The sequence below is a fragment of the Anopheles aquasalis genome, chromosome 3, assembly GCF_943734665.1.
Source record: "Anopheles aquasalis chromosome 3, idAnoAquaMG_Q_19, whole genome shotgun sequence".
Taxonomy (NCBI): domain Eukaryota; kingdom Metazoa; phylum Arthropoda; class Insecta; order Diptera; family Culicidae; genus Anopheles; species Anopheles aquasalis.
The window spans coordinates 60,544,170-60,571,048 of record NC_064878.1 but is presented as its reverse complement, the minus strand read 5'-3'; the positions used below and the strand labels follow the sequence as shown (position 1 = coordinate 60,571,048).

General features: G+C 50.5%; 1 protein-coding gene across 6 annotated transcripts in view; it reads right to left on the bottom strand.

Annotated features, from left to right (window-relative positions):
- Positions 1 to 25,440, bottom strand: part of LOC126575277 (potassium voltage-gated channel protein Shal) — an 80,284-nt gene extending 54,844 nt beyond the window's left edge. For 4 of the 6 annotated variants that reach the window (XM_050235898.1, XM_050235896.1, XM_050235897.1 and 1 more), the window contains exons 1-3: positions 25,242 to 25,440; positions 21,932 to 22,628; positions 12,910 to 12,948 (exon numbers count right to left, since the gene is read on the bottom strand). The gene's annotated coding sequence lies outside the window, so the exon portion shown is untranslated. Of the gene's footprint in view, positions 1 to 12,909; positions 12,949 to 21,931; positions 22,629 to 22,761; positions 22,839 to 25,110 lie in introns of those variants that run through there. The other 2 variants (XM_050235893.1, XM_050235895.1) reach the window with 2 other exon arrangements.
- Positions 25,441 to 26,879: the final 1,439 nt, after the last annotated feature.

The following is a 26,879-nucleotide window of genomic DNA, read 5'->3' as shown; positions in this document are numbered from 1 at the left end:
AAAACAATTATTTACAGAGATGGGAGAACCTGGGTGAGCCTGGGTTTTGTGGCGCATAATTCACTCGCAACTCCCGCAAATCCACGCCCGCATCCTCCCCCGTGAGACGTCTGCGCGGTTGTTTCATTCAGAGTGTTCGCTAAAACATAAACTTCCATTCCAAGTTCGATTGAAATTCGGTTTGTTTACTCGGTGCGTGCGCGTGTGTGTTTGAGAGCTGCTTGTTTCGGCCAAGTTCACCTTGGAACTTTGGTGAGTTGTGTTCCAGCATCTACTGGGAGTCTTGGTTTCTACTTTCCCGTTTCATCTGAGCGATCTAACAGGCCACGAACTCGCTCGAAGTGGCGTGGAATTTTCCCCTGGTCTAAGGCTTCTTAGGGGATGTCTTCTAACCGAAAGATTCCTAATTTTGCAGACAGCTCGTCGCGACACATTTGCTCGATCTCGCATCGTGAAAACAAACTCTACCACAACTGTGCTTCAGTTGCTCTGAAATACCGATCGGAAAAATTGTCGAAAGTAATTTCCTTCCATCGATGGAAAGATGGAAACGAAACGAATGTCGGGGGAAAAACGGATAGAAAACTCTGTGCACCCCTCTAGAACTGTTCACGATCGCGATTCGAATGCCAACAATTTATTGCGAAGCAAACAACAAACTTCTCCACGGGCACCACGGGCCGCAAAAGCAGAATCGTGCACGATCTGGTGGTGTGGTTACGAACGCAACTCGCTTCGGTTTCGCGTTGTACGACTCCCACTTCGGTTGGTTGCTGCCTGCAAACGGGGCGGAATCTGAATCCCGATACTGGTGCCCCCGTTGCGTCGCACTTTGATCGGTTTTTGGTGGAGGTGTTGCCCTTCTGTGCGGTTTTTTTTTGCTGAGGAAGGAATTGAATAGAACCGTTTCTTTTCAACGTGGAACAGCAGCTTCGTAACACCTTTTCCGGGTGTTCGTTAGCATCATAGAGGAGGCACACTAGAGACTTTGCTGTTGGCAAAAGGAAGGATTTTGGTTACCTTCAACCAAACTCCTGCGCACTGCTTGGTGTACAGAATGTCGAGCTAGCGTGCAGGGATTACTACTCAATTAGGAGGAGCGGCTCAAGCGAAGCATTAGAAGCGCCCACAGCCACTACAGGAGGGATCAAAGGCATCACCCCGAGCACCCGTAGCACCGCGCCGGGATCGCCATTCAGTGAGCACATTACACAATGAACGTTGACCGCGCGGTTCACGCGCTCGCGCCAAGGGATTATTATTTAATTTTCTCCCTGTTCGCTCGCAGATATTAGTCAACAGAAGCGAAGGAAGTGTGTACCGAACCGAGACGTAGCTGGTGAGTGATTTTCATGCTTCATTTCACTGTTGTCTCGCCCGCCTGGTGGAGTTAAGCTTATGCTCTCATGCTGCTGCGTCACTTTTCATCTCGGAGCAGTAATCCAACTTTGTGATGAAAGCAACGTGGAAAATGACCGGGTAACCGTTTTTTGCCAGCAGAGTTTTTAGTTCAATTTAGAGTGCGCGTTCCGCTTGATTGGTATAATTGGCTGGAACCGCCAACAGCAGCAGCAGCAGCAGCTTCTTCAGTTCAGCAAATCCCTTAGCAAAAACTGTATCCATCCAGCATGCTAAACGTTTGCGTACCACCTGGACCTAGGCAACATTGGAGACCATTTTTCAGGGACCCAACACACGGCCGGCTGGTTCTGGTTTTGTGGCAACAGCAAACAGGGAGCCCGTTTCGGATGGATGGCACATTCGAGCCGAGTCACTAATTTTCCCTCTGGTGCGTGACATACTAGCCCTCCGCTGCTCCATTCTCCCCCCGGGGGGAGAGCACACCCGACCCCTCGATGATGATGGACCCCGTTGATGGACTCCATGATGGACGGCGCACTATTTGCGACGCCGCCGGGACAGAAAAGCTTGCTGAAGCTCAAAATTGCAAAACGACCCCGCAGTGCCACGACTCTTTCCACGCATTTTGCCAGAGCTTAATTAGTCTGACCGGCCTGGTGCCCGGTGCCCGGTGCCTGGTAGCCGTTTTCTGGAATTATTTCTTTTTTTCTTCCTGGTCCGCCTCGCCAGATTAGCAGAGCATGAGAGGCTCTCGGTTGCCTTCACTGGCGCGTGTTTTGTGATGTTTCGTTTCACATACACGTTAACCCGTACCATCCGACCCCTGGCCAACGTTGGAGCATTGCAAAACATAAAAGACCGACCTGTGGCATGGACCAGGGAGCACAGGGAGCGGACGGACGCGCCACCGGAGATGCAGGAACTCTTCCGCTCAACATCCTAACAACGCAGCATCGGTGTTCGGTGCGGTGCCTCTAAGCCCAACGGCAATCGTTGTAAAAGCATCCAAGGCTCTAAAGAGGGTCTGCCTGTGTGTGTCCTCGGTATGTGTGTTCGTTTGTAGTGCCTCAAAGCGCTTTCGAGGCAGGCAGGCACCGTCACCAGCGCCCTCCGGCTCTCAATGGAGTAGGCTCGAGTGGAAGGCTCTCTGTTGACTTATGCTCCCTGGCATTGGCTGCCAGTACAGTGCCCTGTCTCCCCAACCAGCACCACCAACATCTCTTTCCAACCCCTGGAAAAACGTGAAAATGCCGCTGCGAGTGTTGCATACTTTCGCGAGGACGCAACCACTTCACTTCGGACCAGGGGAAGCGGTGGTGCAGCCCCCCGTGGGAGGGTGGAAACACGAGAATAGTGATGATGGTGGCGGTGCGGTGGTCGCTGGTGTCGAGTGTTGGTTTGGGCTGCGAAACTGAGCGCTGGAAGCCATTTCCCCTGGAAAGCCGGTGCGCCGCGGGAGTACGTGAGACAATACAATTTTAATGAGCTTCTGCTGCTCACCGCGTCTCTCCATCACCAGCACCGCCGCTTGGCTTCTGGTCCACCATCTTCATCATCATCCACGGCAGAACTAATGCGTGTGTCTGACTGTGTGTGCGAGTAGCTTTCACTCTAACTGGAAATGTCAACGAGCTCAGCGAGGTTACCATCAAGTCCACCATTCCCCAACGGTCTCAAGAGGGCCCTAGGGTACCTCCCGCCCGGAAGGCCCTCTATATTGGCCAGAGAGACAGAGAGAGAGAGAGAGAGAAACAGAGAGAGAGAGAGAGAGAAAGAGAAGAAGAAGAAGAGAACGATCGTTGAGCAGTGACGAATGTCAGTGTCGACAGCAAAGTTGTAACGAAAAAGAAAAGTAAAGAAAAAAAAACCGGGAAAAATGGACGAAAATTGCGAAGACAGAAAGTTGCGTTTGGCGAGCGAACACACTTGGAGTCCCGGTTGCCAAGGCAGGCCAAGATACCCGGGCCATCGTGTGCCAGCGCAATCGTCATCGTCGAGCACGAGACGACGAGAGGCCTTATCCTGGGTACACCTTTGCACCGATAGCTCGGCCCTAGCTTGGCCGTGCCGGTCTGGACCGGCTGCGAGACTCCCCCGGGGAGAGGACCCCATCTGTCACCGGTGTCAGGTCTCCGCGTGGTCTCCGGTGAGCTGTGATTTTCTAATTAGGATTATCCTGGCTTTCATTAAAAATTCATCGTCAGCCGCTCCTGGGGCCAGCGAGTACTCAAGCTAACTCTTCACATCATGCAATGGTTCTTGATAGTGTGCAGCAGGAGCGCATCACTGTCTGGCCAAACAGCTCGATATGGTTCCGGTATGTCTGGTATCTGGCGACATGAGTACCAGAACATCCGAAAGTTTGTCGAATCGGTGAAGAAGATGATGATGAGTGATGCTGCACGTGGCAAAGGGATCGGGTTGGGGCTTATCGAGAGGAAAAGGACGTCAGACAAGGACTCGCAGTAATACAACCTCACCACACGAGTAGCTTTATCGTTGAACAGGACAAAGAGCTTACCTTGTCCACCAACATATACAACGCCCGAAACGGGACGGGAAAGAAAGGAAAATAAAACGCTTGAATAACATGCGCCTTGCTCAAGGACAACGAGTTCATCTGTCCCCTCCGGTCCCGGCCTGTCCACCGTGTCGTATCATCATAAATAAAGTAAGATGGAAACTTGCTTTCTCGCTAGTGGTGAGCGGCACAGCACAGCTGGAGTTGGGATTCTATTTTTATGCGCTTTTCATGTAGTTTCACAAGAAGGACCCAGGGCATTGTGTCTCGGGTGTCCCTTCCGTTCTGGACTGCCACGCTGGACTGGACTGGAGGCAAACGAGCACACGGTATCTTCGTTCCATTGTCGTCGGCCCGGTTGTCCATGCACTCACCCTTCTGTGCCTCCACCATTCCGCCGCTCTGCGAAATGATAGTTATTATTATTGCAACACCTTTTTTGCACGAATAATGATGCACCGTGTGGTAGGTAGCCACGTTGTGAGGGTAAGGGAGTTTTATAGGATCAACCGACATGGTACGACGAAACCAGCTGCAACTGACATTCATTGCAAAGACCTTCGGCCAATCGCGAACCGAAAGTGTCTCGCATTAGAGGACCCCCTAGCCCGGTTTATAGCTTCTTTCACCTCCAAACGGTGACACTGGCCATCTCCGTAGTGCTGTGAGGCAGCATTTGTTACCACATCTTTCTGGCCTAGTCCTGGGGATCAACTTAATGCGCCTCCTTCCGTGCGCCAGCTAAGCGGTCGACCGGCGTCTTATCTTTACAAAGCATTACATAAATTCCCAGCCAGTGCCATCCCTTCGTTTCGGTGACAAGTGCGCCATACCTTTCGCTTCCGAGTTTTGCTCAGGATTCATTAACTGCAGTCATTTTTCAGCAGTAACGGAAAAGAAAGAAAGAAAAATGAATTTCAACAATCAAACAAAAAAGACAAACCCTTCGGCCGCCCAGCGCTAAACGCATGACCAAACCAAAAAACCCGGCGACCCGGAAGGGGGGGCGACGAAAATGGATTTACACTTTTCTACTTCTTGCGCACGGCAGAAACTGAGAGCTAGCGAGCAAACACAATCCATGATGAATCGCGGTAATTGTGCGGAAAGTTCAGATTATGCTGCTGTAAACCGAGGGGGTGGAGGGGGGGGGGGGTGGGTGGCGGTTGGTAAAATGGTCCGCACTGGACAGTAAACGCGGCGCAGAAGAAACATAAAATCGGAGAAGACGCACAAAACATGATCATACAAAACAAACCGAGCCAAGCGGCACCAGGGAGCGCTGATTAGGGTCATTAGGTAATTCAAATAAAGAAAATAGATCTTCGGTACCGCTCGCCCACCCCCGCTCCAGTTCCCTGTCACTGACTAAGCTTCAGCAGCGTTCGTTGTGTGTAAAAAAAACCGAAAGGAAAAAGGAAGCGCAACCAGACAAATAGTCAAATAAGAAATGTGACCGCGACCGGTGAAAGACGAAGGTCGACGGCGAACAGTGGCCACCGGGTGGGGAAAGGGCGGGGGGGGGGGTTGGCTGCAATGGATGGCAACGTCGAGGAAGTTAAAATGGAATGACTCTGTTCGTTCTATCTTTCGGTGGATGCTGTGGTGCTGGTGATGAAACGGAGTAACCAAATTAATTAGAAAAGTTCCAGCGAGCGAGCCATCCCCCTTTCGACGGTGATATCCGCGATGCGCTTGGTGAGAGCGGGAGGCGAGGCAATGGATGAATGAACGGCGGAAAGCGGAAAGGCGGTGCAAACCTTGGGCAACACTCATCGCGGACGTCATCACTCTGGTGCCCACCCATTTCCCCTTTCCCGACTGACCCTGCTGCTGCTGCTGCTGCTGCTGCTGCTACGGAGCAACGAGAAGTCCATTAGGGTGCCGTTCGCCGACAAGGCCTGCGCTACTCTACTCTGCAAATCGTATAAACAAGGTCGCTCGTAATGGCGCACGGTGGCCGGGTGGATTCTGGAAAGCGCACACAGACTCACACGCATACATACGGTCCAATGGCGCCATTGTTTACAAGTCCAGACGCTGGCTGGACCTGGTGCTACCCCTTTCCACCCAAGGGGTTTCGCAAGGGTAATTAACATATGTTTGCGCGGCCAAAAATAGCGGAAACTTCACTCTAGATGCAGCAGCAGCAGCAGCAGCAACAGCAGGAGGCCGTTAGTGCGTTGCATAACAACCTTTTTTACCACACACGAGTACCAAATGCCTCAACGAAGAGCATTGAATGTTGCTGTTTTGCATGCTGCTGGAGCTGTTTTCAAAGATGCATGACCACGATAGGCAGATGCATGACCACGATTGAAGTTAAAAGCTGTCAAGCAGAGGTTAAAATAAAGCCATAAAGACACTTTCATGGCAAAATTATAATTTCTTATGACCGAAAGGCCGATTATAAGACTAAATTCTTTTATCATGTGTTGCGAGAATATAATTTTGGAAGAAGGGAATAAACAAAATTAAATAAACATTCCACTTTCGCGGAAAATATTTGTTCCGGTTACATGCATTACGCAACAAGCCTTTGGCTTCCCGATGGTGCGCCAGTGTGCCTTATCCTTTGAAAGAACGTGTCGACCTTGCACTCACATGTTTCACTCGTTTTGCAGAAAAGGGTTTCCTCCCCGTCCTTAACGGGGCAATGTGACTCCGTGATTCTCCCGGCAGCACACATTCCAATGCACCTGCTCCCCCGTAGACCTTCCCTTGTGCGACTTATTTCATATTTCATAGGGCCAGGGAAGGGAGGGGCGAAGTGGTGTGAATTGTCCGCGGCTTGGAAGCCGTCTAATCGGTTGCGTGGTTGCTGCTTGACCAGAAGAAATGGCTGACCACCAGACCAGACCTCACACAAACAGGCTGTAATCCAATTAAACATTCCGTCACGGCGACTCGCCTCGCTCAGACGCCTCGATACGCTTCCACGCACTAATGGGACTAGAGAAGGCTTTAAACTGGCGCGAAAGGCTCTCCCTGACCGTCGGAGAGACCTGGGGCTTCTGACTTGTGGAAAAAGTGAAACATCTTGGGTTGCCTGAAAAGTGATCCGTACCGAGGGGTTTGGTTTTTCCTCAAATAAAGAAATGTAATCTATAACAAAAAAAAAAAAACGAAAAAAAATCGAAAAACCATGCGTCTCCATTTTCCGGAATTCAATTTTCAGTTTTTACCGCAACATAAATTTTGCAGCATCAGAAGCATGGCTTCCTCGCATCGCATCTAAGCGCACGATGCATCCGGATTGAGGATCGAAGTTCGATGCTGCGATGGCGCAAGCATCAAAGCGAAAGACGAAGCAACAACTTTCCCCCATAATCATTCATCGGCCCATCACTCACCAGCAGCAGCACCATCACCACCAGATGGACCCTGGGACGAGTGTAGAGCAATGTTCCATCCCATCCACCTCCCACCAACCTCCCACCGATGAGGAGGCGCATGCGTTACTTTTCCTTGGCCGAGTGGCGCTCGCATCTGCTCCAGCGAAAGGTTCCAGCCGTCCCGAAATGTGTACTCCCCGTTCGTGTGCGTATTGGTGCGCTGTGCTCCTCGACACTCTCGTGTACAACTACACCGAGCGAGAAGGCGAAAGGCGCCGCGTAGTGTAGTGTAGTGTGGCACTGGCTGGAATGCTGGAAATGGTTGGACCACACACAGCATTCTTCGCCTGGCAATGAGTGGTACGGCACAGTCCACCGCTTTCATGTCGCTATTCATTACGATGCTACACACATTGTGAAATGGGCTGGGATTTCAAATCGCTTTCCCGAATTTCCGCGACATTCCCAGTGGTGCCAAAACGCGCGTGTGTGCCAGTGCTCAAACGGAATACAGGAATGTGGAAATACTTCAAGCTGAGAACGCTCAAATATTCAAAGGAGTTTCCGCATTCGTGCGATTTTTGCGAGCGAAGCGAGGCTTCCAGAAAAGTCAAAGCCTCAACCTTGCATCCTAGCAGCAGCAGCAGCAGCGTCTCGATCCTCAATCTAGCGAAACCAGGAAAAAAGGACGATTTACAAACACAGCCTTTGATGCGGACATTATTCACACGCGCGAACGAACGAACTTTCTGCCAAAATGCGCCTGTAACTTGTGCTGCTGCTAGTGTCTACTGGATTTCATATTTTCGATTCGGTTTTGGCCTTCCAAAAAGGGACCCCACAGGACAATGTACGTCCCCGCATTAGCATTCACACCACGACAACGAACACGAAATCTATCTCTCCGTTTGGTGGCCGCAAGGGGTCCGATCTCATTAGGAGAACCAAGAGCCTTTCGCTACCGCTGCCGCTGCTGCCTCACACTGATTACGCGCCCAGCACGACCCGGCACACAGAGGCGTGTGCCCTATGCCCACCCCGGTTGGACCATCGTTGGTGCTAATAAATTTTCCATATCTCTGGCGCCCTCGACACCAGCCAACGGCGGCGCTCGTGTATCTCGAGTGCGCCACGAGAAACCACTCCTCCTCGTGGCGCATTTTAATTGAATGGAGGAAAATCAATAACCAAAGCGCAGGAGCCCCACCGTGGAGTATCCTGGCGCCGAAGCCGAAGCCAAAGTGCTGCTCCACTTGACACACACGCGCCCCCTGTGCCCGGCCCTCCGGTTGATGGCCATTGATTTCTTTCTTTTGCTTCCTCCGTTTTTCCCCTTTGGTCCTTTCGTCCGGCCCTTTCCATGTCGTGTGCTGCTGCTGTACCAGGCACATGTGGTACTTGAAGAAGGTGGTACTTCCATGCGTGCGTACAGGACTCCCTCCTGTTGCCAGGCGGGAGTCAAATGATGCTGGCAGGTCTGTGCCGCCTGCTGATACTGGATATGCCTGGTATGTGAATGTACGTCACATATGAACGTCCACCAACCAACAACAATGGCTTGTGACGAGGCCTCTGGAGCTAACGAGCGAGCGAGCGAGCGAAAGTACTTCAACGTTTCGGAGAGCCCGGAGGATCCCCATCCTGTAACGAGCACCGTACCATACCGAGCATTCCCCTCCCCGCTCGGGGTGCAAAAAAAATGGGAAAGTCAAGTAGAAAGCAACCAAAGTAGCGAGTAGCTCGCCACCCTTCGGCGGTGGTGGTCCCTCGGCAACTAATTGAAGGATCTTCGAGACCGACACCGAGGACCCCGGGACAAGCCACGTTGGTTTGTCGCCCTCAACGGCGTCGCCACGCCGAAAACCCCCGGCATCCTAGAGGGGGCACAGCAGGATGACACGTGGCAGGAGTAAATTTATCACCTCGCCTCGGAAGAAATTGGAAACGGAACGACATTACCGCTCTCTCCGCCCTCTCCCTCTGCTTGCAGAAGAAGGAGACGCAAGCTAAAAATAGCATCCTGCGTCGATGCTGTAGCCTTACTGCATCAAACCAGGACCTTTGGCGCTAGCGGAAAAGCCTATCGAGGGAGGTGTGCGATGTTGCGCCAACGCTCACTCGCTCGCCGGAGAGTGGAAGATTCCGGAAGCAGTTTTGGGGTGGTGGTGAGGACGGGGTGGCTGCTGCAGATGGTTCCATGGGGCAGGAACCGACCAATTGTTGCCACGTAATCGGAAGCAATCCAACCTTCGAACCTGTCTAGGAAAGGTATCGAGCAGTTGGTGAGCACCTAAATAACGGGGAAAGCACGAGAAACCGGAACGTAAAAACCGAAAAGTATCAAGTGGAAGGTCCCTGGGATATCCTGGGAAATAACCCCTTTTTCGGGGGTCTCCCTCTTTTTCGGGCGGTAGCAAGTGAATAAATTGACATCTTTAATTCCAGGACGCTTCTTCCCGAGGGGAGGAGAGGGGTTGCGCTGGCTATGTAAATGTGTATTGTATACGTATGTTTGTGAGGGAGGAGTAAAATTATTGCTTTACCACTAACCCCACGCCACCCATTCCCTATTTCCGTTTGAAAACTTTCGATCGAAAGGTTCGCAGGGACGATACGAACTGCTGTTGCAGGTTGGTCCTGGCCTGAAACAGATGGCAAAGGTCCTTAAGCGAGAGTGTTATCGATTAAAGCGAGCTGTTTGACGTGTCGTGCACACTAACATACACAGTCCCACAGGGCGATAATAATACATAATAAATTGCCAAGCGAGCAACAATTACGAAGGGGGGCCGTTTGTGGTGGTGCTTCATCTCTTTTAGTACATGAGAGTCATTGGGGAAGGTGGAGTGGTTTTTAGTACCCATTATGAGCAATGATATGAGGTCGGAATTTACATTCCACAAACGAAGTCCCCTCTGCTGCTGGTGAAACTTTTATCATAATTTACCGAAGAGGACCTTCCACGCCTCGATGCGACCTGCTTTTACTCGTAATTATTCCTTTAGACAGCAACTAACAGGAGGCACTAGGTAATTGCACTATTACTGCCGACATCTTCACTCGTCGTTGGCATCATCATCATCACCGTCATCATCACATCATTGCCGGACCATCCGCTGGGGCACCCTTAAGCAGGAATAAATTATGGAAAAGCTGTCCTCTCCGCTCCTGGCACCCTGACATCGGACAGGAGGAGGAGGAGACATTCCTTCGTCGCCATCGCCTTCGTCGTCGTCAGCAAAATAACCCGTCAGCAGCGCAGCGAATGACATGAATTACGTCCAGCGAGCGGGCGCGCGACCATCATTACTGCCCAGTTAGGCCACGGTGCTCCCGTTGCTTGCCAGCTGGTGGTCCGCTGCCCTTGGTTGAGCGCGAATCCAGCGTGAGATCCAAACAACAACAGATCGTTTGAATTAAGAAGCTGATGTAATTATTTCAATTTCGGCATATTTCATCTGCGATGCCAGGCGTGCCGAGGCGTGCGCGGTTCCGAGAACCATTTCCCCAGCGTGTCCACTAGCGACCAGTTCTCCTTCTTCACCTCCATTCGGTTCGTTGGCATTTGATGAAGGCGAGAAACGACGAAAACAAGACGCTTTGTGACGCGACTGTCAGCGACTGAATGCGAATCGTAGGGTGATGGTGCTGCGATCTATTTTGATGCCTTTCTTTTCATATTGTTTTTAATTTCCTCGCAGGAGTTTGTGAGCGTTTGGAAGTCGTAAACGTTGCGTTCACTTATTCTAATTTATGTCATCCGATGTCGAGCGGTGGTTTTGTTGTTTCCAGGACCAGAATGCTAACGGCCAGCTTGCTGACCACCTCATGCTCATCTTACATTCAAATTCAGAACAAGCAACAGAAACATCCGATTGGCTCGAAATCGAAATCACACCAACACACACACTGGTTGCGCGCCCGGAAGTAGCCGATCCTTGGTCCCAAGATTCAGGTGGTGGCCGCTCTGACACAGTTCGCTCAACATCACTTCGCCGGGCTTTCTGTTCCCCTGCTCGTTTTTTTTCCACGCTGCTCAACGCTCGAAACATGCATGATTCATGCTTCGATTACATATTCAAAGCTATTGAGCGATCCTTATCGCTCGCAATTTGTCACAATATTGCGTCGCCGGTGGCATGGACTGGGATGAGGTGATGGTGGCAGCTGCTATGCGCCTCATTGGCACCGGCGAAAGTAATAACCGGTAACGGATCAGGGTTACGTCACATTTTACCTTCGCGTGGTTGGCCACCAAGAAATCGATAGGAAAATCAGAAAAGAAACCGAGAACACCGGGCACGAAAGGAGTTCATCAAACCCGCAACGTAACATAACGTGCACTTGCTGGCGAACGTTGACGATTTTTTATTTAAACAAATCCTGTGTTGCTCCGTCGCTCTTCTCGTGAATTGTGATTATTCTGTGAAAGCAAAAGACACCCCCACTAGGCAACGTCACCGTATGTGGCACACAACCCATCGCAAAACAGCACTTGAGTGCCTTTGAAACCGGCGAACCGGCGTCAGTCTGCGGTACAATCTCAGCGGTGATACCCTTTTGACACGCATGAAAGGAACAGCGAAAGAAAAAACACCAAATCAAAACCGACGTGTACGTCGAGCGAAAAGATAGGGGCTGGTCGACCTCATTGTCTTGTCGGTGGTCCCGCTTCTCTCCGGAATTTGCCGGATGATGAAAAGGTTTTCCGTGATTTTTTTTCTGGGTCCCGGTGACCGCAGTTTTGTGTCACCGGGATTTCCATTCCCGCAAAACAGGCGGCTCATTGGGGTGGGGTGATACCAGGTGAGAAGAGACTGACGAAATCCCACCAGACAACTCCAGACCGCGGATCCAGGCAGCCCTGGTCGTCTGTCAACTGACTGGCAACCGCGGAGTGGCGCGGCTGGGCTGAGAGGTACGGTTCGGTGGCTTTTGTGGATCCCACGTGTATGGTGCCACGAAGAATGCTTACGGCAAGCCGGCTAGCAAGTAATGAAAAGCAGCAGGACCGATTCGCGCGAGCGAAAGGCGGTGCCAGTGTGAAAATGTTATTAAAAATCCACCCAACATCATTAATAATGCAGCACACACGAAGCCACGCACGCACGTACGCTTATGGACGCGCACACAGAAATGAAGGGTGTGGTATGCGTGGGAAACGATGGAGGTGGCAATTAGAGGCCTCGCGACTGACAGATGAATAACACAAAGGAAGCATTTTCTCACGGAAGGCGGAAAGACAGCTGCTTGGCAAAACGGATCGTCGGAGGATAGCGAGGTGGTGTTGCTTGAAAGCCACCATTCGGACTCGAGAACAACACGCAGCTTCGCTCCATGTTTTCTCATTTCAAAGACGATATCCTCCGTATCTTCCTGACAGAAAACAACGCGAATAATGGGCGAATAATAATAACGCGGGACAAGAAAATACGAAAAGGAGAAGGAAAGTATGCTGCGCGCGACATGAATGTCGCTTTTCCATAATTGTACCGGCACCATTTTGTCATGACCAACAGCGGGACAGTTCCAAATGCAATCGCATTTTTAGCTTTCCATTGCGTTCTGCACTTGGACAGGGATCGCTCAAGATGTACCAAGTTGAGTTAGCCATCTGCCAGAAATCAATGGAAAGTTGCAGTTAATCTACTCAGCTCGGTCACGAGTGCTGGGTTTCACATTTTCACTTACCACGGGGATGCAGGCTGAGCGTAAGGCTGAAGCAATAATCTGGAAGCAAAACGAATAGAGAAAAGAAGAGACGTGAAAATCATTTCCTCTAGCTTTAAGGGGAAGCTTGCATGCTCTAAAAATGGTCAGTTTGAGCGTGATGGACGCGTAAATGAGCGCATACGTACGCGTTTCATTTATAGACTTAGCATGATACAATGTTTCGTTTTGTCATCATTTGATCTTTTTGATCATCAATTCAATCTCCTTTTGGAACGTAGACGCGACACTTAATGTTGCTGTCAACTACAGTTTATTGAAACCGGCATTCCCTCGCGAAATTGTTTGTGTAATAATTAGAAGACACAATTGACAAATGTGTCACAAACCTTGTTTGTTAAAAACGAGCTGTCATTGGGCCGAAACACCAAAGAAGATTTTACTGCAGTTTTACTCGTTTCTCTTGTATTTTCACCCTTTTTACTTAAATGCTAGCTCACGGACATATTCCTTATACAATTTTTGCCATTCTTCCTTTAAACTATTTTTTGTTTGATTTTTCTCTAAGTAATCCGCCTCCAAACTTTCTATTGTTTGCTGCAATTGCATTATCTCCTGTTTTTTGAGTTCGTTGTCCTGCTCGGCAATTCGACTTTCGGTTAAATGAAATTGATTGTGGAAACCTAACTTTTCCATTAATTTCATCACCAGAACTGCTTGCGTGTCATTGGCATTTGAAGGAGCAATGTCAAACTCCTTGAACTTGCTGTTGAGTTTCGTTTCCTGCTCCTCTCGAACCTTTGGTTCAGTCGTCTGCAGTGAATCTACTTTTGATCTCAAAATTTCTACTTCATCTGAGAGAATAGTAGAAGAGTAAATAACAGACGCATTCGTTTCCTGATAAATCTGGTCTACCTCAAGAAGCAGATCAGTTGTGTTGCATTCTCCGTTATTTGATTTTGCCATTTCCAACACATTGATCAAGCGGATGTGCTCCAACAACGCATCTAGGTACGGATTGCTGGCTTCCTTGCAGCATAAGCTACTCTCCATAATGTACCCACGTTTGCAGGGCTGTACATCATAGTCTTGAACGCTATCTGGGTTAATCACCGCGAGCTGGGTGCGTAGATTCTCACAATTCCAATCATTGTGAGATAGGCTTACGTTCTGTAGGGTGTTGTTGACAGACAGTTTTAGCGTCACAATAGCGTTATTGTGCAGGTACAGCTGATGTAGTTTGTCAAACAGTTTTGAGTTTTATTGTACAAAGGTCAACTGATTGTGGGACAGATCCAATACCCGTAGATGCATTGGTACCGGTTTTGACAGGTCGAAGGAGAACAGACGATTGTTGTTCAGTAAGAGTTTCTTCAAATTTAGTGTTGGTAAATATTCATTTTTGACATCTTCTATATCATTGTACGCAAGATTTAGCTCTTCCAATACAGTATACATCGATGCCCAGGAAATGTTCGTAAGCTTGTTATTCGAGAGGTACAGCTCCTTCAGTTCTATGTTTTCTCCATTTGGTATTATGCTGTTGATGAGATTGTTGGAAGCAACCAGTCTTCCCAAGCTTGCAGGAATCTTCACATGAGTCAGCTTGTTGTAGCTGACATCGATCTCGTATGCCGCAGTAAGTTGACTCAGGTCAAAGTATTCGATACTATTGCTGGAAACATTGACACTCTGCAAGATAGTATTATAAATGAAGGTTCTATCTGCGATGCGCGTAAGAGCGTTGTTTGTTATTGAAACACTGTACAGTGACGGGTTTCTCCAAAACAAATCCATCGGAAGGTACGAAAGGAGGTTTCTATTTATGATTCCCATCATGTCTATTGATAACCAGCGTTGAAAAGAACATGCTTATCAGTTTCACTGCTGCTGAGACCTTAAACGCAAATTATCTGTATCACTTCTTTCGGCAGCTTCAAGTTGAACAACGAACTCTGTTGAATGAACTGTATAATACTAATAAGATTGCAGTTCCGCGTATCAAAAACAGACTAAAGCAGGTGTGTAACAGCACAATTTGACTTGTCTCGTGTTTTATTAATTAATTCCGAAGATAGAGCTATTCTAGTATTCGATAGTCTAGTACTTGTTGAACAAAACGAAGTTTTCCTTTAAGCTTTTCAAAAAAACGGTCCATTCAGACTATCTTCTATTGCCATTGCATCACGTGTGGGAATTTAGTTCAAAAGCATTTGGGATTCGCTTCCAGATTAATGCAAGATTAGCGATGTCAACGCTATTTTATGGCAACACCATTCAAACGGAAGCAAAAATGGAACGCTTCTCATCTGTAATATGCTACCCTTGTGATGTAATGCCAATGTTTCTTCATGCCCTCCTCCTTCTGCAGCCAAATGTGTCCAAAAGGAATACCTTTCTGTAATCCTGCGCCACGTTACTAATCCTTTTTAAATCCTTCTACCAACACACCGACATTCCATTAGTCACGAGGTTTTGAGTTTCGCACGCTTGCTGCCCCTTCAAACGAAGCACCATTTCGCATAAGCTGGATAAAAAAAAACCTTCCCCGATCGGAAACTCGACGATTGGTGGCAAAAAAAAACGACGGTCACACATTACACATTTCCAAACCACGGACCACGACGAACACGTTCAAACTGTCCTTCCTTCCGGCCTGTCGGTGGCGCAATAAAATGGCCTCAGCGCCCGGAACCACACCCTGGTGTGGAGCCTTCGTCCGGACGGAAAAACACCGTTGTCATCACTAACCGAGCCGATAATGGAATCGCAGCGTGGTATCCAGCCAACCGGCCGGTTTGAATCGACATCAAACTTTGCGGCCGTTTTGCGGAAGTTCGCTCCTCGGAAAGGATAATCCTCGAAAATCAATTTCCGTCCGAACGTTAGTTTCATTTCAGCAGTGAAGTTGGAGTGGGGTCCTCCCGTTTCGTTTGTCCTTTGCACACTCAAACACATACACATTTCACACTATCGCTCATACTTTTTTATCGTTTCGCACGGTGAAAGCTGGCATAGAAGGTGATTGGAAGAGGTGAAAACGAACGACTGAACGAATTATGCTGCTAGCGAGGTAGAGTCTCGTTTTCTCTCTTGCTTCTACTGTTTTGGCACCAGCGCCAGGGCTGTTCGATAAAGTAATTCAACGAGAAAATTCCATAATCTCGAGCTAGCGAAACCGATTACATAGTACAGACAAATAAGAAATCTAATTTAAAGACAATTTACAATGAAACTAGAACAAAATGTTCCCAAACCGAATCAAAGATGCGCTAGAAAGGATGCCTGGCACTCTAAAATGTCTAGAAGAGAAGCTTACACCAATAAAGCGATCAAAAAAAATTGCTGAATTACCAATGATCCACACCAGCACGCCTTTGCAGAAAACACTTTCTACTCCACCCGATCTGTAATGCCTGATAAACAATGTTCCTTCTTCTTCTTCTTCTTCTTCTTCTTCTTCTTCTTCTTCTGTTCTGCAATCCATGCATAATGTCTTGGGACCTCCGCTGCGGTGTCACGATTGTATCCGTCCTGCGATCTGCGATCAAATCACCAGCGCGCCAGCACCAATGCCGCGTCATCGCCCGTGACCGTATGTTTTGACGATAAATTTCGGTTCAATGTAAATTGACTGTCGCTGACTGACACCTGACAGGCGGACTGTTGAGGGGTGGGCCGCTCCCTCCATCCACCAACCATCGTCACACACGCGCACGCACGCACCCACACGTACACATACACGTTGCGAACGCAACATAACAACAGCATGCGATCAAGCGGACGAAGCAAGAGAGCGGTGCGTGCTCAGCAAAACGCTGACTAACCGTCATATTCATAGATCCGGCCTCGTCGATACGCCACCGCCCGGTCGCCAGCTTGCCTGGTCCCCCCCGGTTGGCCACCGACGACGGAGGACGACAAAACACTTTGCCCCAGACCAGCGGCGCCATACGCCGGCGGCCAGCAAGGGGCGGAGAACGGGAAGGCTGCTACGTTACGCGCGGCGGTCGAACCGAGCAGCCGAGAGCCGCTCTGCCGCCTTGATGCGCACAGAGAGCGGGTTGGTTGGAGCTATTTTTGGGACTGCCTCCACCGTCGTCGTCGCTTGAACTTGGCCATGTTATGCTCGGCGATCTGGGAAAATGGCGTGGCCGTGGCCACGCACGCTACTCGCTCCCTTTTTCGAGACCCTTTCCTGGCACAACGATTGTTATGCCCCCCCAAGAGAGAGAGAGGTCCGGGCGCGTACGCGGCGCACGTTTCGTTGCTGGTGGCGAATGCATTATCAACATTTTATGAGCCGAATGGGAGCGTGGTGGCATTCGCTAGCTGGTCCTTTTTTCGTCCTTCCTTAGCTGGAGTTAGAAAGTAGCAGTTGAAATGCGCTATTGTCAGACAGACAGCAAAACTGTACATTACAAACATTAGCTTCCGTTTGTTGATCGATTTGCAATTTCCAGCAACAACATCCTGGGTTGCAAGTGGAATGGAACTGCCAATCCAGCACGACAGCAACATTACATTATTCCTATTATTACCAGGGAATGGTCTCAACTCGCCTAATGTCCTAATACTGGACCTCCTGCTTGTGACCACAATCATCGCTGTCAAACCACAACGGCCACATGGGCACTTGCGTCCATTGGAATGAGTGCTCTGTATTGCGTTGCTGCCAGCCAAACCGTGGCCACAAGTGGCGAGTAATGGACATACTGACGCACTTTAACACTTTACGTACCGCTCATCAGCTGCATCGCCTTGATCTGGCACGGAGTGATGGCCCCTCCCTTTCGCATCGTTAGTGAGTTGTCCCGTAAGTCACCGTGGTGTATCATTTATTTTCTCAGCAAAACCCACAAAAGACAACACAAGACAACACTGAAATACGCGCCCGACAGCCACCAAAGCGAACGTCGTCATACGGCGGACACAGCTACTTATCGAGCGTCACTGGTGCGTACACGCTGGTCAGCCGGGAGAGACCGCAGAACACGGAGCAATCCCTATGGCGATCACCATCTGCGCCGATTATCCGCCGATCCCTATTCTTATGCTTTGCGATCGCGGCGATCGATCGAGCAAAAGTGAGGAAACGAACAAATTCCGTGTGCGTGGCAATCGTTGATCGTTGGCTTCGAATCAAACGCGAGCCGCGTTGATGGTGAAAAGTTTTTATTTTTACACAAATAACGAAACTCAACCGTGCAACAGACAACGGCCAACAGCAACAGGAAAGGGTTGAAGGAAACATTAAAGACGCGTCCCGCGGCCGTCCCGTGGGAGCAGATCGCGAAAATACGTGCGCATGGCTACGATACAGTGACTGCGTTGGTACGCTGATGAAGCGTTTGTTTTCCCGCTGTGCTCCTTCGCTCTCTCTCTCTCTCTCTTACTGAGATGATTTGGTGGCCGATGAGAAGCGGAAAGAAAATGTGGCGGAGGGCAGAAGGAAAGTGGAAAGACAGCACCACGCAGCGCAATGTGTAAATGTGACCAACACTTCATCAGCAGCAATCATCGAAACCGGGCGGTGAACGTGAGAGCCGTTCCCCCCGGGCGAAACGATCAGCGGGTGATCTGTCAGGGCCGGGAAGTGGTTATCTGTCAACAGGGAACGGCCTGGCAAATCGGCAAACCGATCGGTGATGATGTACATTTTCAGGGGGGGATGGGATAGTCAGGTTGGTGTTTTTGAGGAGTATCGGATTAGTATGCGGGATCCCTTCGACAAGGGTCGATGAACGGTCGATGCCGTAGGTGAGGTAGACCATATGGTTTCCATTTTGATCAATAGATTTGTTTTTCAAGTGTTCTTACTACTCAGTAGTGGTTCACTTGGAGTCTACGCTTGCCACTTCTTCCACAAACCACAACAAAACCACTTCCACGTTCGAAAAGTCTAACGAAGAAATGTTTTTTCAACGGTTCAATAGTCATCATGTGATCGAGTATGAGATCCCTTACAAAAGCTTTTTAAATTTCAATCACAAACCCCTGAAAGTTTGAATTTTACCGGTTACCTGGCGCCTCCATCATCTCGCTTGCCTATGATGGAGGCGCCAGGTACATAATTTCACTACATCAAAAAATGCAATTAAAAGACAATTTCCAGGAAAAAAAATTACATTTCCTTGTTGTTATTCCTAATAAAACATAATATCGCAATCACATCGCTACGCCCAAAGGCACTAAACTCATGTCTTAAGTAGCGGATTTTTCAAAACAACGCGCTGTTGAATCATCGGTAGAACGCTGGTAACAGACACCTACATCTAGTAAAATCTGGCAAATTTTTGTGAGCACATTCCACGAATAATTTGGCAAATCTCCAACGTATGGTGGCATCTGGTTCAAATGCCGATTTTGCAAACGAAGACTTACTTACTTGACTTACCGACACTTACATGTATATTAGACTTCCATGTATTGAGACTGTTTTATCTCAATTCATTGTGTCTAGAAGGTGTCCCAGCCAAAAAAACACCGTTGCAGCGATCAAGATCATACCATAGAATGGTAAATAATGTGATTATAAACTGAAAACAATAAGAAACACGATTCATATTGCTCGCAATGCATGTCGGCACACTTCATTATGTCGTGCTCCGACATGACCGGCCAACCCACTCACTCACTGCCTAGCGTTGGCCAATGCCAAAAAACAACCTGGCTCTGGTGGATTCTCTACGCCAGACCAAGCGCAACAACCTCGACCAGTTGCACTGCTGGTGGACGGAAGAGCTCGATCAGACTAGCGACGCCAACGATCGGTAACAATTCAACCCCTGTACGCTACACATTCCCGCTACAATACGGATACGGACGGTTGGCAATGGTTTGGCCGAAGCAAATAAGCTTCCTCGACACGATTCTCCCCGGTCCTGGGCGACGTCCTTGGAGCGGCATCGAGCCAACAATCGCTCCCTGACTCCCCTGGGGATCGGGTCTTCGGCACGTCACCGAAGGCTTCCACATTTTGGAACTAACATCCAGAGAGAGAGGGAGAGAGTATCGATAACGGTACGGTCGATTTCCAGCACTAGACAAAAGGGCTGTAGAGAGGGGCATGTTCTGGCCAGGATTACCGTGCCAAGCCAAGCCACACATTACTAAGTCATAGCTTTTGTGCCATCGTGACGGAGAAGAGAGGGAGAGAAACAGAGAGAGCTGGTGAACTCAGATCAGAAACCAAACCAACAACAGGTTGCATCCGGTGTTGTTTGGCGGTTCACCAGTGACCGTAATGGACCGGGAGGGGAGGTTTCTTGGCACCGTATCGGTCCACTCCGACCACGGCCACCAGTCGAAGGGTTTTTGCATTGAAATAGAATGGCACACCGAGACTGTGGTTTGTCCGATTAAGCCGTGCACCGTGCTTGACGGTTAGTGCTGACGTACGCGCCCGTGTGCCAGGGATGGGCCACCGCTACCACCACCACCACCACCATCGTCTTAATAGGATCGATTAGTGCCCGAAACCACTCGGTAAGGCACTTCTCACTCACATCGAACGGGGACGTACCGGTGAAGGACCAGGTGTCTGTTGATAGTCGGTCCCGTCCCGAATGAAGACGTTCTTGGCAGCGTACCAGCGTACCGGCGCGTACCGGGCCGTCCGCTTGGCCGTCCAGATTGCACTCTGGCAGCAGACCCACAGGGGCCAGCGAGAGAGAGGGAGAGAGAGGGTTGGTTTGCATAAATTAATGCCTCAATGTCAACTGCCGTGCTGCTACATTTTGACAGCGCGCAACAGCGAGAGCGACGGCAGGCCGAGTGTCCCATATTTATAGAACGCCACGGAACGGATCTTCGGTAATTTTCGGATGGAGGATGTTCTCTGGCATACCTTGCACTCCACATTTTCGCGTGGCCCAAATGATAACCAAATGCACTGACTGGCATAAAGTGCCACCGAGTAATCATCGCATTAAAGTGACAGAAAGTGTTCGCCCTCTATTTCTCGAAAGAGAGAGAGAGTGAAAGTAGAGCTGTCTTTGGCAGCAATTGGTATGCTAACGAGGAATGCTTTATCGCATCATAAAACGATGGCATTAATTGGTAATTAACCCTCCCGTCCCCTTTTGACTCCCTTTGCACTCCTTAGCAATTTGTCTCGATTGCACCCTAGAAGAGATCGAGCTCGAGATCGCGGTCTCCATGGAAAGATGCTCCAAACCGCTGACACCGAACAGCGCACTTCACGAACCCCAATTTGTCAGGGGATGGGAATCCGGCGGGTAACATTGGCAATGAAAAAGACGCACCCGACCGTGGATCACGGGACGTCTCTTCGCCTCTTAAAATACGATCACGATAATCGGTTTGGGGCGATTATAATCTCTCCATCTCTCCTGCCCCCCCCCCCCCCCCCCTCCAAACACATTCCACCCTCAACTGTGAGCTCTACGAGTCACCACGAGGCACATATGTATGCTGCTTGTTAAGAGGGCGGCACCATCACCATCATCATCATCATCATCATCATCATCATCGCTCGTTGATCGCGCGGAAAAGGGATCGCAGATGAGTGTGCATCGTATCGGGAAAGCGTGGAGGGAGGCGCTCGTTTGTGTGGGTGTGCTGGTGCGGTGGGTGGGAACGATTTATTCTTATTTTTAACATCCCACCCGAAACCCCCGGGACAGAAGCGAGAAGGGAGGCGATCGCACCTCGCACCTTCAGGCGTAGTTGAGGTTAGGTTTTCGCACGTCACGCGCACATCGCGGCGGATCATATCACGATTTCGGTGACCGGGACCATTAATTCACACCAACACGCCCACACACATACATGCACACGAACATATGCACGATAGCGGCGACCAATACGGGGGCGCAGCGCGCACGTTAATGCCGTTTGACAATTCCTCTTCCAAACGTTAATCCTTGCCGGCTGCCGGCAGTGTGTCTGTGCAAGCGGGCCTCAGGGGAGGGAGGGGGGAAACAAATTGCCATTCCGTGCTGTCTCAGACAAGACATGCCACCCCGCTGTCCCCTCTGTTTTCCTTGCAACCGTTCAGGGCGTAAGCCAATCAACTTACCTTCTTCTTAGCTCTCGTGGATTTTGCGCGAGACTCTTCGCCACCGAAGCGCCTTTCGGAAGCTTTCAGTGTCGCCTCGTTGGAAGGTTGAAGTATTGAAGAAGCTGTAGGTGGAGCTGCGTTCAGCTCCCCACTCACTGGATCTCACTTGCGGCGTGCCTTTTTTTTGGGAAGTGTACGACAGCGCGACCCACCTCAGCTCAGAACAGCTCAGTGAACAATTCGAACCCACACAATCAATGGCTTCGATGTGACACCATCTTAATCCCCACCTCCCTGTACTCTCCGCTGTTGCACACACTCAAGCACACTTACAAAACACACAAACAGACGCACTAACGCATTAGAGCTCCTTCATTCGTCACACAATTGCGCTTTAGGTCGCGGCCGTAGGTTGCTTCGATGAAATCGCTTCAGTGAAATCGAACTGGGCGTGCAGATTCTGTTGCTTCTACTGCTGTTGTCGTTACGGATACGGTAGCGCGAGTAAATTGCACTGGCCAAGCGCGGACACACTCGATTGCTGGGCGACGTCTCGTTACTCGATCTATTATATGCGCTCGCAGAACAACCCACGTCTTTCACTTCTCACCTGGCGTATGAACTGCACCGAAATCACGCACAACACATTCCGTACACTACTCACAGACCACACACCTTACACATGCACACACATAAACATCTGGTGCACTAGCAACTGTGTATGAAATATGTGAGCAAAGAGTCAAAGGATTAATGATTAAGGAATTAGTCTTGATTACTCTCCGTGCGTGTGTATGTGTGTGTTTTGTGGAGGTTAAAACCAGGAAAAAAAGAAATCAGTGACGCACACACAAAAACCAGTGCGTCCCTCTGAGTGCGCCACCATTAACACCACCATTTGGCCTTCTTCCTGCGACCGAGCGAGCGTGCGTGCGGGTCCGTGAACCCGTTGGCCCCGCATTGGGCCACTTGTGGATCAATATCAATTTGATTTGCTTGACTCGACACACCACTGCTTGCCTGCCCACCGCTCTAGACCAACAAGGCGCCCGTTTTTTTGTTCGTTTTCCTCGCGCACGACGACGGCGCGTGTGGCGCCTTGACGCGTGGTCCTTCCTTTGCGGCCACCGAGGATTGGAGCGCGACCACACGGCGCGACACACTTTTCCACGAGTTTTTCCTCCTTCTTCGAGCGCAGCGCTGCGTTGCGCTGAGGTAGCTGTTGCTGGTGTGGTGTTCATTAGTTGCTGCTACAGTTTTCCAGCCCAGGTTCGCGGCCCCCGGTGCGGTGCCTAATGGCTTTCGCCTGTTACGGACGCTACGCACACTTCACCAACTGGACCAGCTTCTCTGTAAGGCAGATCGACACAGCCCTAGTGGTCGATGGCGACGCTCTGGTCGTGATTCTCTTGTGGATGTTTTTCGGTTCACTTGCGTTAATGCGTCTCGCACTCCAATCGATCGCCTGTTCGAACGGACCAGCTGCCAGCCCAGATGATGATGATGGCGACGATGGTGCGATGATGTAGAGTGATTGTTTCTCATCTGCATAAACCCCTTTTCCGGCAAGGAAAAAATCGATCCACAGACCCGCTCGCTGTTCGAAGTGACCAACAGCATGGCAACATGCGAAGGCGAAGCGAAGGCGACACTCTCTACCGCGACCATGAAGGACGATCGTTTTGACAAGGAGTCCAAGCGGGGACACTCCGTTGGACTCGATAGATGAGGTACTCCGCGGGGATATCCCCTGGTACTGCTGGGGCCGCAAACAAATGAAAACATCCATGGCAAGGGAGGGAAAATAACAGCAAAATGAAGAAGAGGAAGAGCAGACAGAAAAGTTTTATCTCAATATGCGCCCCAGCATGCCATCACGGTCCACCCCGGGGGCACTCCTGCTCCTGCTGCTGCTGCTTCTGGTCTCATCTTGTGTCCTGCCTGCAAACCGATCCCAAGCCGCGGACGGTTTGCCGGGGAACGAAATGAGATAATTTATGAAGCAACAGAAGGCGAGAGCAGGCCCATCGTCGTCGTCGTCGTCGTCGGTCTGGCGACGCTTCCCCGTTTCCTCGCTTCTGACCACAACTCGCCGTCGCTCTCGTCGTCGTCGCCATCGTCGTCCACTCATTCCAACACCAACCGACCACGTCGGATGACGAATTTTTCACATTCCTGGCGTAGTTTGATGCCCGCTTCGTTCGCTCTATCGCTCATTTTCCGTCGGCAAAACCACAGGCACCAGCAGCAGCACCACCACCACCACCACCACCAGCATCACTACCACTACCACCAGCTGCTTCGTTGGACACTACTTCTCGGTGGTGCTTCGAATGGGCCAGGACCAGGACGAGGCATGAACAATGGTATGGCAAATGGAAGGACGATTGTCACGCACCAATCTACGCGCACACACCACTCGCACGAATACACGCGAGATGAAAGCTGGCAGCCGTATGGCTGCTGGAATGACACTCTCGCTTCGCGAGTCAGGCGGCCATTACTGCCAGCTGTCAGGCCGTGAGCAGCAGCGTCGTCGCTCCGTGTTGCAAACAGGTGAGCCATTCCGGGGAGACCGGAAGCCTGACATCCCGGTTCCTTTCGGTACCTCAACTTGTAAGAGTCGTACGGTTGGGCCCCCATGGCCTTGCTCGCTCGTTCGTTCGCTCACTCGCACGTATGGACGCTTTCGCTTTCACGCATCACGTCGCTGTGTTTCAGGCTCAAGCTCCAGCAACAGCAGCAGCAGCAGCAGCAGCATCTCTCTCTATATCAGTATGTTTATGTGTGTGCGTGGCAATTTTCCCGTTTTTTCCAAACTCAATATGCGCTTTCACTGCTCTGGCTCGAGTGGCGTGGTCCACGGACAGGAATCATCAGATGGTTTTTCGCACAGAATCTGGACTGGAGAGCAGCACACACATACCGACAACACCAACACACGGTAGCACATGTACGCACACGCTCAGGCTGTGGTCAGGTCAGCCAAAGGGCAACCTGTCGACAACCGAGCAGCAGCAGCAGCAGCAGCATCCGATGTGGCTTCTTTCAGACACTTTGGACACTCCAGTTCACGGATTGGCGTCACTGTGTTGGCCACTTTTACACTAATCCTCCCGTTCTTTCGCTCTCTCTACGCTTCCCCTCAAATAATTGCTACCCTCGGGACCGGGACGCGGACCACCAAACGGACTAACCGTACGGAACGGGCTTCCTCCTGGCAGCCAAGCACACTGACACTGACTCCTCCTCGGTTCGGTCGGATCAGCTACACTCTACGCTGTAGTGGGACTAGCACCACGCCACCCCTGTTGGTCCTTTTCGGTACCTCTGTGCCTGTCTGGGTCTCGTACCACCCCTGGCGTGCGCGCGCTCTCTCTCGCTCTCTGCGATCCCAACTGAAGGGTTGTTTTTTGGCGGTGGCGGCGTCGGTGGCGGCAGGGACGGCGACGAACTGACACGTTCCTCAAACACTCTGTGGCACACTCTGTGGCGCACGGCACGGCACACGGCACCGAACGGCTGCATAAATTTCATCCGACTGACGCTGGCTGGCTGGCGAAGGAAAATCGCTCGCGATAGCTCTGGCGGACTGGCGAGCAACGCCAACAGGGAGGAAAATTCGCTCTTTCGCCCCGTTCTCTCGAGAACCGCGGTGAGCACCACGGTGTGTTGCCTCGCCTCGTTTCCAACGCTCTCGCGCGATCTGGCGTTCGCCCGGCCAGCCAGTAAGTCTACTAGCGAGCTCCTGTACTGTCCTCTCAGTGGAGGCCAGGCAACACGCATACATTGAATTTAGTGGGGAGCAACTACGAACGTACTACGTCTCTCTCGCTCGGTCTTATCTCGCCGAACCACACGCCACATTGCCCCGGGTTCCCCAGGTGCTGCACTCCGCGATGCTCTAGCATAATCTCTTTCGCTTTCGCTTGATGGCGACGACCGCGCACGCATACTGGCGCACCAACAGGTCGCAGCCATCATGTCAGGCACCATGCGTATCGTTGGCCTCCACCATGGTGCCGTCTGCTCGTCGCTGCTGGTCACAGTAGGCAAGCAGCAGCAGCACATGAAAAGTATCTGGAAGGGTCCGTACATTGTGGTGGAACATGATGTTTCCTCAATTTCCCCGTGAATTTTAGAGGATATGGGAATAAGTGGAGTTCTCTGTTGTTTATTTCTCTAAAGCGTAGCTTCAACTTGGCATTTCGTTGTTATCTGGCACATGTAAACATCGGCGCTTCACGACGCTTCAATGCAATGCAACATCGGAGGAGCAGCACGTTATCGCTTGGCCTAGCTTGTCTTGCCCTGCCCTGCCTTTGCCTGGCGTCGTCGAAGCAGCTCCCAATCTCGTTGAATGAGTGTCGCGCTCGACGAATCTGTCAGTCGCTCGCACTATGGGATTTAACGAGCGATTTGTTGTTGACCAACTACTAACATCGAGCTCTTTCTCGTGAGCGACTCGCTTCAGATTGAGGTTCGTTTACTCCGAGTACCAGCTCCCGAGGAGTAGCTCAGGCGAGAATGGTGGTTACTCGACGCCTCTAGTACACTGCACGGTGGGTATGTGTTGGTGTTACTGGCCTATTACTTTCGCCCACCCGTTCGTGGGGACCCTCGGTGCTACGGTAACTGTGACGTGACGTGCTCTCCACTAGCTAGCCAGCTGGGCATTTGACATTGGGTTCTTTGGAATTCGGGGAGCACATCATCGGGGGTCCAAAAAAGCTGCTGATGATGCTCGATCGATCAGTTAATCCGTTAAATAGTAAACAGCGCTTTAGGAGCTTCTTTTAACTTGTAATTTAGAATAGGAAGCGAAGAAACATCTTACCAGCCAGTCACAACACCACCAGCAGCAGCAGCAGCAGCAGCATGGTGCGCGCGTCTGTCGTTGCGCTGGTGTGCGTGAGATGCCAAATGAAAAAATCCGGGACTCTTCTTCTGTTAATCGTACTCGACT